Genomic DNA, 12334 nt, shown 5'->3' with positions numbered 1-12334 from the left:
TATTAACCCCTTTGTTTCTCATATGGTGGCATATATTCCCCACCATTATAAATTGACTTCATACGGCTGTGTGGACAACACGAAGCTCTGCTACTCATTTACATAGTAACTAATACACTTCTAAGGAAGAAAAAAGAGATGGGAAAGACTAGAAGAAAAGCTAAACAGAAAAGACTAAAACTGGTGAAATAAAAACAAACAAAGTGGTGGTGTGGACGGCTCTTGAAATTTGTTGCCACTTGAAGACTTACATGGTTCAATAGACTCACTCAGAAACACATACATGCTCACAAATATGTACATCAAACCACTAGAATAAACAGACAGATTCCATCTATGAGCAACACAAACATTAGAATAGATTATTACATGAATGCTAGAGAGAGAGAGAGAGAGAGAGAGAGAGTTTATTCCCTCATATGCATATATATCTGTAAATATCACACACACACACACACACACACACACATATATACATACATGTTGTGCGTTATTTACACAGATAATACTTTGCTCAGCTTTTTCATGAACTTACTGAATCTTAGCCAGGCTTCTGGAAATAAGTCACAATGTTAAGAGAAAATGGGGGGGGGGGGAGGAGGAAGATCACTAAGGACATGAAAGCATAAGGTAATAACCTGGGAAACACTCAGCCTAATAAACATCTCCCAGCCATGGCCTATTTTGACTCAATTCACCGAAGCTCTGCTTAAACACAGTGTTTAGCCAATCGCATCGGGCATGAATGTGCAGGGAAAAAGGTGGATCCTGGGTCCTTTGTTGCTAAGAGCACTCGAGGCTAATTATTCTCCTTACCTTCCAGTTCTTTAAGCCCTCCCGACATCAGCAGCCGTCCTGATTTGATTCCTATTTCACTGATCCTGAAGCAAGTTTATGGGTGGGGAGGGCAATGGGAAGAGGCTCTTGATAGTTTGACACTCTAGATCCAGGCTGGGAAGAGAAGAAAGGAATTTATTACTACACATTTTAAACGTGGAGCCACTCCAAATTTTCATAACAGTTATTTTCATCCTCTTCAATAAATTGTGGTTTGGTACCTGGACGTCATCTGCAAGTGAGCAGCAATGTAATCTCTGTGGAATAGCAGGATACCATCACATGGCCCATTTTCTCGTTCTTTCAAAGGCAGACTCAGCTGAAGCCATTTGACTGCAGCTGCTGAATTCAGAACCAGCATCACCATCAACAGAGAGAGCCAGACACGTGTTGCAGCTAGGTGCATAGATAGCAATTGCACGTTTTCCACTGGGCAGCTTCTTAACTAGCTCATGGAGCCCACATGGCTTAAGATATTTAGGACAGGGACGTGCTGTCAAAATCCCAGCTCCCAATAAAGCGCCAGCTTTACCACCCCACCCCACCCCATTGCTCTGTCCGACATCACGTTTACAGTTTGTTTTCCAGTCTGGAAAACATAAAGCTCCACTAACACTGCAGAGGCAGAGGTACCCCTGAGCCAAGTGAGGGGGGATCAGGTCCCGAGCCAGCCTCCAATGCTGCAAGCAGCGACAACCGATCGGTGAGCAGGTCTGGTTGCTGCTGCCAGCAATGAAATGAGGCTGTAGTGTCCACCAATCTGATCTTTTATAGGGCTTTGTTTATTAGCTGGGTGCCCCTATTTCATAAGGCAGCGTTAGCTAGACTGTGATGAAGATGATGACTATTAGCAGGAGGCCAAGGGCACCTTTTCTTAAGCCTCATTCACAGCGGCAGACATGGTAAAACAGCCTAGCGATTGTTCTCTCAAATGTCACCTTTCTGCGTAGGCCACTGTGCCGACAAAACCCTGCTCTCGGTGGGGCTTTTTTCCTTCCCGCCCCCCCTTTAAAAAAAATAACCGTACTATCCTTTAACTATCGCCAAAGAAATTCAACCCACCAGGGACGTTTTTCTTCTTTTAGGCCTCCCCGCCCCCCATCCTTTATTTTTTTCCCCCTCCCTTCTTCACATCGCTTGAACAATCTGGCTCTGTTCTGGGCACATTCTTGTGGCCTATTCTTTAGGTTGCTCGTGCAGGGTTCACTCTGAGTGGACGGTGGGGGGGGGGGACAATACAAGGTCTGCATTCAGGTAGGGAAGGGCAGGAAGGTGAATCTAATGTCGTGGGGGATTGTTGTGCCATCAGCTTAATACCTGAGCAGGGGAAACAAAGAACCTTTAGAGAACTTGCTTCTAGGCTGTGACCCTCCCCCTCTTTCTCCCCCCTCCCCCCGAAGGAACTCAAAAGATAACAAGGACTGAAAGAAATGGCACCAATATAATTAAAGCTATCCAAGCAATTTCTGGGGGTATTAGATACGATGACAGAGAACCAAGCCGTTAACAGTATTCCTGGTATTATTAACATCCACCAGCATGAAGGGACAGGTGTTTTTTTAAAACTCTTCATCAAAATTATTCCTCTTAGGAGTGACTCAAAGCAGGGCTGACGCTCCCAGACCAGGTAGAGCACACAGTCATTCCTAGAATGATCCTATATATATAGTCAGCAGGGTGTTTAGTGACTGCAGAACTGGGATATTTTGCAGTTCACATAGGTGGCAAATTAGGGGCCTAGTGATGGGAAAGTGTTTGACCTTGATGAGTTTGATCAATGGAGTTTGACCAAGACTCAGCTAGAAAGAGGCTGAAAGTCGCTGCTGTCTGACAGCTGTTTGATAGATTGTGGGACATGATTTGATGAGGAGGAACTCAGTCCAGTTCTCAGTGTGCAGGTATCTATCATTTAACCAGTTCATTTGCTGGTATAGTCAGCAGAGAGGGATTGAATGGACCTTGGAGATAGCATCCATCTAGCAAACCTAGAGATGGTCTCTTGCTAGAATAATTTTGAGGCAGACTAGTCGGGCAGCTGGGCCTATTTCAGTGGCCTGCTCATCTCATCATTACATCCAGATGGCCCTGGACTACATTTGTGGACATAGCGGTAGGACGCTTTGTCAACACATCATAGCTAACGTGAAGTGCCCCTGGTGTGGGAATGGGAGAGGAATACGAGCCAAGAATACAATAAAGAATAGAAATACATACAGTAGGTCAGTTCTAAAAAAGGCTGGATACTTACATTAACAATAACATTTCCAGTTATACAGGTTAAAATGAAGATAATTAAATTTCATGCTCCAGGGCACAAACTGATTCCCACAAGGGTCAGGAAGGTATTTCCCCATAAGTACAGCATTGCTCAACTGGCTAGGTAGTTTATAAGGGAAGAGGAAGGATCACTTTCCTGTGAAATATGAGGTACTGGCCTCTGCCAGTCACAAAACTTAGGATTGGCTAGATCATCGCTCTGCTTGCAAATGGTAAACAAACACCCAGAGGCTGATCCAAAACCCATTGAAGTCACTTGGTATTGAGATCAGTAGGGTTGCAATCTCTGCACAATGTGTATGGTAGTGTCTGTAGGGTCCCTTATGCTCTAGCCCTGGGTATCCAAAGCTGTGACATGCAATGTGGACTTTGAATGAAAAACATTAAAAAAACACTAACTTCTCTGGGAGTTTTCTCCCCCCATGGTATCATGTCAGTCTGAAGTGATCCAAGCCAGGGCAGGATGGCTTTGGAACAAGGCTAAAGGGGTGTGAGAGATTAACTACCTGGCCTATCCTTTTGTTCAAGTGAAAGGACTTCAAACTCCCAGCTAATGAAGTCCAGAATCAAGCCATTCATCTCTTTATTAATCAGTCTCTTCATCAGTCCAATTTAATTTCAGACCAATACATTTCAAACTACCAGCATAGCTCTGTTCTAGGTGGCAATCCCCACTACCTTCCTCAGTGTTCTGTAATGAAGAGATCCCATTGGATCCGATACTATTATAACAGGCTAGACACAAAAGCCTTATATCTTCCTCACTTTCTGAGCACTGCCTGTGCCCCTGGCTCAAACCATCTTTCCTATGTGCTGCCAAAAGCATTATAAGCTTTTTTCATAGGGCCTCACCTTAGTTATTGGGCCAGTATTTAAAGGGAGACAGTCAGCTCTTTGGGAAATGTCACTTGGACACAGCATTTCTGGCCTAACTAATCTGAGCTCCTGAGCCACTTACAAGTCATCTGTGATTTTGTTTAGTGATTAAATAAATCTCAACTACCGGCTTGAAAATGGGCTTTTGGCAAATATCTCAGTGTTACTAGCTCTCGCAATTTTATCATAAGTCTCATGGTTGGATGTTTTTCTTAAAACCCCAGCTGATGGAATCAGATTCTAATGAGAATCTCTGCTTTCATTTAAAAAAGAAAAGAAAAAAGATTTCTAGCCCTCTGGCTTGCAGAGAAAAATCTTGAAAACATGAAGCAAATGCAGCCTAAAGACTCACACACTGGAAGGCAAATAAAAAAAACTAACCCAACATTAATTGGGTTTTTTTTTAATCTCATGATTTTTAAGCAAATCTCATGATTTGGCGGGGAGGGGGGGTCGCTCGAATCATAACTTTCGAATATTTGGGTTGATGATACTCATACCAGTACATTCCCCAGCTTGGAATGTAGCAGCCTGAGCTTGTTAACCTTTCTGGCTCATCAAAGTAAGGCTCATGTTTTCTGCTTGACCCACAGGGAGTCAAGAGCTAGGGGAAATTGGGGTAGAAGATGTCAGGGAGCTAGTGTTAGCTGTAAGTAACTACCAGAGTCGGATTATGTATGAAGGGTGCCCAAAGGGCGCACTGGCCCCTCTTTTATGTAGGATAGTATGAATCTAAATAACTGTTGCTTGCACAATACTGTTAATGAAAAAGGAGTTGTGAGCAATGTGAAGTGAAGTGAAATCCTACTTAGAGGTCACCAAAAATGTTTGCAAATAGTTTTTGTCACTGTCCACCCACCTCCGCTGCTACCTAAAGCCCAATTCCAATCTGGTCCAGTTCCATAATATAATTAATAGTCAGTTCAGCTCATGCTGTTATGCCAGAAAACTTGAGGTATTTTCTGCTCCAATTTCAGCTCTTCCAAATAAATGTTTTTCTGGACTGGAGTTCATACTGTTTGCCTTGCTCTGCGCTCAGTGTATAACCTCATTAAGCAAAAGCATAAAGTCTGTTATTTATTTATTCCACATGATAAAACCAGGATATTACTCACAGTGATAACATGGGTTAATTTTCAGTAAAGTCTCTTTTGGCAGCAGGTGGCAAACTTCTAATGCAATGAATAACACTCCTATCAGATCCAAGATAAAAGGTTGTCATATCATAAACTCATTTCGCTCTTTGGGCCAATAACATTAGACTTCAAGGTGCTGTAATTATCTTCCATTGATTTTTATTTATTTTTTATTGTTACTCATAAAAAATGGAGCAGAAAATTCAATTAGTTCAACGAGATTTGGTGTGAGCTTGGACGCTAAGGTGTAATAGCTGTCTATACAATGTAATTTAAGGGCACCACCCTGCCAGCTGACTGCTATGAACATCCTACAGAGCTATTTCTGCTGGAAGAACTTTGCACGAGTTCTGTCTGGGGATGTCTGTAATGGGAGCAAAGTTCACAACCCAGCCAGCCCTGCTTCTCTCTTAGAATAGAGGTCACGAACCCGCATGGTGGAATCCACTTGGGATACAGGACAGGTAACTAGCCCTTCCCAAATGTTTCCTCCAGTAATAACCCTCACTCTAAGCTGTTATGGCAGAATGAAACGTGGAGGCAGCAGGGCCCAGTGGCTGGATTTGGATTCAGGACACCTGGGTTCTATTCCTGGCTCTGCCCTTGGGTGACATTGGGCTACTTACTTCCCCTTTCCTTGCCTCAGTTTCCCCTGCTGCCAAATGGAAATGATGACACTGACCTCCTTTGTAAAACACTGTCTTATATGGTGGCTTTCATCAGTAGATCTCAACAATGTGTTATTATATTATAGATATACCATATCTATCGATGAAAAGCACTATAAAAGGACTAGGTACTATATATATAACGGTCTAAGAAGGGATCAGGAATTACTGCTGAGTGCTCCCCAGTTCAGCCCCTAGGCCAGATCCCCTGTTGTAGGCCAGCCCCTTTACAACACTGATCCTTCATTCACCCTGTAATCAGGGTGTAAGTCAGGACAGCTTTTGGCCCGGCCTGTTGGCGTTAACTATCTTGGGTGAGTTTTCAGTCAGGAATGAAAGGGGTGGGGTGTTTTTTTGGTCAGAGGTTCTGGCATGTGGTAACATTTCCAAAAGGCTATATTGATTTGAAGGCTCGTGCTACGGATTCATGGCAGGAGTTACACACACAGCCCTGCTAGCCACAATCTTGTCCTCCTTCCCCCCCAGAGCTAATTCTATTTAAAAAACAAAACAAAACAGTGGAGCATAGGAAAAGCAGCAGAGAAGAAAGTTTAAAACATGAACAAGGAAGCCCCAAAAGGTTTGGGGTTGGGGGTCAGTGCAGAGAACCCCCCGAGGTTTCCATAAGAGAGAAACCCAAGCTGAAAATTTCAGATTTTCAGTAGGCATTGGGTTACCTAAGAGACCACCTCTACCTCCATCCTCCACTGCCACAGCTGCAGAAGCACTGATGTGATGTCCCTCCTCCATATAATGGAGAGGGAATGACTGACAGGACATTCTCTGGAAGGGTCCAGGCTTTGGAATACCTTCCCAGAATGGTCCGAAATAGCCTGGCTTTGCCAATTTTCAGGGCATGCTCCAGGGCCCATTTGTTGCATCTGGTTTTAGTGAGGGGAGACTGCTAATGTGCTGAGGCATTTTCATTTGCATTTAGAGGTGCTACTTGTTAAAAGGAGTGAAATGGTGTTTGATCTTGTCCTTTTAAATCGCTGACAGAGCCCTCAGAACCTTTGGACAGGTGCTTTTCATCTCTCTATATGAAATAAAATATATAACAACACGTCAGCTTCGGATTCCAAACTCCCCCAGATGGGGGCGTGTTTGGATCCAGCAGTCTGGTGTGGTATGCTGGGACGGTGGGGGCTATTTGCAAAATCAGGATCTGGCTTCAGATTCACAGCACTCAAGAAGCATGAGAGGTGTTTGTGGCTGGAGTTTGGGTTCGAGTGCATGGTGTTGGAAGGAAGATTGATCTTGTGGTTGAATCACTGGAGCAGGATTCTAGAGATGTGACTTCAACTCCCTGCTCTACGGTAGGCTTCCTGCGTGACCTTGGCCAAGTCACCAGATATCTCTTTATGTCTACACTGAACACTAATCTTGTGTAAGGGAACTGTTGCTCCCTTACTAACATTCAGTGGGGGTGTTTTAGTTGCTAGCTCCCAGTACTAAAAGGGGAAGGGTCTATGGGGAATCAGGACCCTGAGACTGACAGTCCCCAGGAACAATGGGGAAAGGCCAATGCTCCAGGTCAGCCTGAATGACAGGGCGGGCAGGCTAATCAGGGAGTCAGGAGGCCAGGGAGGTCCTGTCTTCCACGTGAGCTGGATTTGCCTGGGTCAGACAGCGTGGGGTCAAGCTAAGGAGAAAGCAGGGGCCCGAGCTGAGCTGGGGAGCAGAGTTGGGCCAGATCCAGAGGGACCAGAAAAGCAGCCCAGAGAGAGCAGACCCTGTCCTGGGAGCAGAGCTGCAGCCCCAAAACCAGAGGCACAGCCCAGGGAGAGCGGACTTGCCCTGGGAGCAGAGCTGCAGCAACCAGAGCCAGAGGGGCCAGGGAAGCAGCCCAGGGAGCTGGAGGCAGAGCAGCAGCAGCAGTGCAGAGACCGAGTGGTGGAGCTGGGGCTGGAGCAGTCTGGAGCTGGGCGCGGTGAGCAGCTGGGGAGAGCGCGGGGGACCCTGGGCAGCAGGCCCAGCACAGAGAGATGCCTCAGCCAAGAGGCTCTGCAGGCCAGGCTTGGATCGGAACCCCGAAAGGGCGGGGGCGACACTGGGAAGAAGGGTCCTATCACTTAGAGCCTGAGAGCGGGTGGCCACCACCAGAGCAAGTGTCCAACCCACAGCATCCCTGCAGCACAGCCAGGGCCGGAGAAGGGGCCTGGGACCTACAAGGAACAGACTGTGAACTGCCCTGATGTTCCAGAGACACTGTTTGTGATGTTCCCTGCCACAGAGCGGGGTGATATTTCCTTTAACCTTTCCCATTTTTCCTTATTCTTTTTAAATTAATTGTTGATTAAATAACTTGCATTTGCTTTAACTTGTATGTAATGGTCAGTGGGTCAGAAAAGTGCCCAGTGCAGAGAGAGTACCCTGGAGTGGGGACACCCTAGCCCCTGTCCTAGGTGACCACAGCAGGGTTGGGGGTCGAGCCCCTCAGGAATCCTGGGCCCAGCCTTGTTAGGGTTGCAAGGACTCTGCCAGACAGGAGAGGGGAAGGGGAGTCCTCAAGGGCCGGGAGGCCACGGGGTAAAGGAAGTGGAAGCGAGGACTCAGATCCTTTTGCTAGCCCACTTCACCGGGGTCGTGCAGAAGCCAGGAAAGTTCCCCACAAGAGCAGGACTATTCCCCCGCTTCCACTTGGGCCGTGACTCAGGTTTGAGTCCGAGCCCCACTGCCGTCCACACACAAATCAGTCTTGGACCCAAGTCCTAAGACCCTGCAGAGGGGATGGTCAAACCCATAGTCCCACTGTGACTCCGATCCAAGCCTCGTCATTTTGCAGTGTGGACATGGGTCAAGCACACACCCAAGCCAGAAGGTCTGTGTATTGCAGTATAGATGCATTAGCACACTTGGGAGACCCAGCCCCAACAATTGTAAGCCCAGGTTTACACTGCAGTGTGGACACTCCAGCACAGGCTTGGAAACCCCGAGTACAATGCAGTGTAGACATAGTTGCTGTGTCTCCATTTCCAACCTTATGCTCGCCTGTCCTTTTCTCCCCCCATTTCCTGTCTTGTCTGTTTGATTGTAGGTTCTCTTTTACTAAATGTGTGTACAGCACATAACAGAACTGGGTTCTGGTGTCAATAGAGGCTCCAGGCATCTCTGTAATACAAACAGTAAGAACTGGCATTTTCCAGAATTATTTGGGCTTCTTACCTATGCAAAGACGCATCGGAAGTAGAGCCAGTCGACAGCATTCATTTCATTTCATTCAAAACAGCATTTTTTAAAAAGTACAAATTTTCAATTTTTTTTTTTTTTACATTTTCCAAATTAAAATAGTTTTTCATTCTTTGGGGCATCCAGTTTTTTATATTTCCTTTTCCTCCCTTTTTTCTTCCTTCCATTTTGCCAAAAGGTGGTAGGAAGGCAGAGAGAGAAAAAACAAAACACTAGAAATCCTTCAGGTTGAGGGATTTTTGAAAGAAAGAGCCTTTCATATTTTTAAACAAATATTTTCAGAAAATATGTAACGTTTGTGACCATTCCTCATTAGACATTTCACAAGAACAAGCCTTCTTGTGCAATTTCTATTGTTATCTGCTTCTGATAGACCCAGAAGTGGCACAAGAACAACCTTTCTTTTGTTATTTGGCATTTCCAGTCCCGCCTCCCCCAGAGGAAAAAAATGAAAAATAATATAAAATAAATTAACAGAAAATTTCTGAAAAGTCAACAGGGTTTGGTTAACAGAAAAAATTGGCCTAATTCCTTATGATGGTTTTCTGAAATGTCATTGATTTTAGTGGAGTTATTCCTGATTTATATATATATTGGTAGTGGAGTTATTCCTGATTTATATTATATTGGTATAAGTGACAGGAGAATTAGTCCAAGTACTGGGTGCAGCAGGGGTGTTTTAAGATAGAAATGAATGAGTTCGTTATTTTGCAGAAGACCTTTGCATACTAAGAAACTGGAATATGAAAAAAAAAATCAAGCAAGGGGTGGCATGAAACATACTATTAAACCAGTGTAGCCTTCCAAAGGTGTGAGAGTTGTGATAAGTCCTGTTTAAACTTTACCCAGAGCTAAATACCAAATGTCAACAGGCGCTCATGCCCAAACTCTCTGATCAGGCCAGACAAACATCCAATCAGAAGCATAAATCAAAGCTGAGACATAGTCGAAGGGAGGCGGGAATGTTTAACTCTCCAATTCCCAGCAGGTTATCCTCAGCCAGTTCTTTCCCCTTCATCTATTTATACAAGACACCCTGCCACATGTATCTTTGTTTCCCGTCAGGTAAACAGGCACAGTGAGCAATAACTGCTAAGTGTACATCATGTACCAAATCCACACCAACTCAAAAGGGTGTCTCCAGCATACTGCGGATGCAGCATGCTTGTTTGCCTTTCCTCCAGGTCCCATCTACCTAGCAAGCATTAGGCCAGGCTCATGAACTGACTTCTGTCCAGCCACTTTCTTCAACACTAGGAGGGAAAACATTCCCTTCCTAAATCCTTCAGTTGGAGGAGGATAACGGCTCAGGAGGAGACTGAGTGTTATAAACGGATTCTGCTGCCTTAGTTCACCTTCAGTCCCTGCCTCTGTCTGTGCATACATGGCTTATATGATTAAATGCAGCCACCAAATTAAATAAACCATCATATTGCTGCAGGTGACACTGTATTTTTTAAAACAGCAAATACATTTCAGATCTGTTCACAATGGCAAACGTTCCGCCTGTTTTATAACCCGTCTCCCCCTAGTTTGAAACATCTAATCAGGTTAGTAAATATATTCATGAACATCTTATGACATAATATACTTTAGGCTTTCCATTGATTTCAAAGAGCTTTGGATCAGGTCCTTAAATCCTCAAGTGACTTAATTTATAACACTCCTATGTCAATACAGCTAGTTTTTTTTATTATTGGGCTAGAGAGAAGCTAAAAAACACCATCTGTCATGGTAATGTCTTTCTTTTTTATATTTCTTTTTTCCCTTCCTCATTAGAAAAATCATGCTTATTCAAAGCAGGCAACATGCTTTATTAATTGATGGCAAATAATCCTAAGATAAAATGTGCAATAAACTTTTTAATGAAAACATATGGTGGGGAATATTGATAGGGTTGAGCCGTCAAAGTGCAAGCTTTCCTTGGGAGTACTGTTATAAAAGGAGATGCAGTGTGCAGAGGGACCGGCGTGCTCTATGAGGAGCTGAAGGTGGGGCCAGCTTCATCTACTCTTGGGAGGTAGGCTAGGCGTATTACTGGCATGGCAAGGTGGGTAGTATTTTAACCTGAGATGGACCCAAGCCACAGAATTCAGATACGGACCTGTCTTCCGCATATCCCAAAGCCGGGGGTTTCAAAGCTTGTCTATATGCAGTCATGATGGTTTAACTGAAGATATTATTTTAGTCTGTCCACAAAGCTGTTAGCACTGGTTTAACGAATTCACTCTTACTCCAGTTTAAACCACTCTGAGCTCAAGTCAATTAGAAACACATTTAATCTAACCTGACATAAGCTGCGCTTAAAATGAAATAAGAGTGTCCATGCAGAGCTTTGCAGCCTTTAACTGGTTTAATTGAACCAGTGAGAGTTTGTGTGTAGATCTGGTCTTGCGGCGCAGCCTACTGTAAAGATAAGAGCTGAGTCTGATCTTGGCTATGAAGCTACATCCCCATTAACTTCCGCAGATTCACTCCTGGTTTACACTAGGGTAAAATCTTAAGCTATCATATTGCCTCACTCTAGACATAGTGGGTGAAATCCTGCCTCCACTGAAATCGGGTTTTGTTGAAAATGGCATTGCAGTTAGATCAGAGGGAATCTGTGCCTGGCTTGGCTCTGACTCGTGCCATCTCTATACTACAGGGACTACAGCAAGGGCACCATAGCATGACCCTGTAGTGTAGATGCAGCCTACCAAGACAGAATGGATTTTTCCATCGCTGTAGGACCCAGTGGTTGCTAGCTCGATAGAAGCATTCCTCTGTCAGTCTAGTTGCCTCTGCACTGGTGGTTAGGTCAGCATATGCTCCAGGATGTAGACTTTTCACACACCCAAGTGCCACAGCTGTGTTGACCTACATTTTAAGTGCAAACCAGGCCTCACTGGGGGACCCAGGGCAAGCCATTTTATCCCCACTGCCTGCCTCACTTTCCCTTTTCGTAAAACTGAGAGAACAATAATACTCCTGTTAAAAACCATTCACTTCAGGCCAAATCCTGGAAAAACGGAGCCAAGTGTGAGCCAAAAGGAAATGCCCCAAAGGACACAGGGAGCTTTCCTTCCCAAAACCAACTCATATAGCCCGTTTAACCATTAAGGGTGGGATTTTTACAGTGTCTAAGGCCCAGCATCTCAATGGTATTTAGGTGCCTCACTCCCATTGGATCTGTGCCTAAGTGACTCAGGGGCACAGAAGCAGTTGATTTTCAGCAGGACTTATGGTGCCTTGGGTGCTTCTGAATATCCCATCTGAATAAGCTACCCTAAATGCTGATGTTCTGAAAGCCAAACACACACACTGCCTCAATCTACTACTCCCAGACATGCCTGAGAAACCAGATAAGTC

General features: G+C 44.8%; 1 long non-coding RNA gene across 1 annotated transcript in view; it reads right to left on the bottom strand.

Moving 5' to 3' along the window:
• LOC119843224 overlaps nucleotides 1-12334 on the bottom strand; it is a 98694-nt gene that overhangs the window by 57011 nt on the left and 29349 nt on the right. Inside the window, exon 3 of the long non-coding RNA XR_006275768.1 lies at nucleotides 817-940. This is a non-coding gene — a long non-coding RNA (uncharacterized LOC119843224). The remainder of the gene's footprint in view (nucleotides 1-816; nucleotides 941-12334) is intronic.

Source organism: Dermochelys coriacea, chromosome 14 (genome assembly GCF_009764565.3).
Source record: "Dermochelys coriacea isolate rDerCor1 chromosome 14, rDerCor1.pri.v4, whole genome shotgun sequence".
Lineage (NCBI taxonomy): Eukaryota > Metazoa > Chordata > Testudines > Dermochelyidae > Dermochelys > Dermochelys coriacea.
This window is presented reverse-complemented; position numbering and strand designations above follow the sequence as displayed.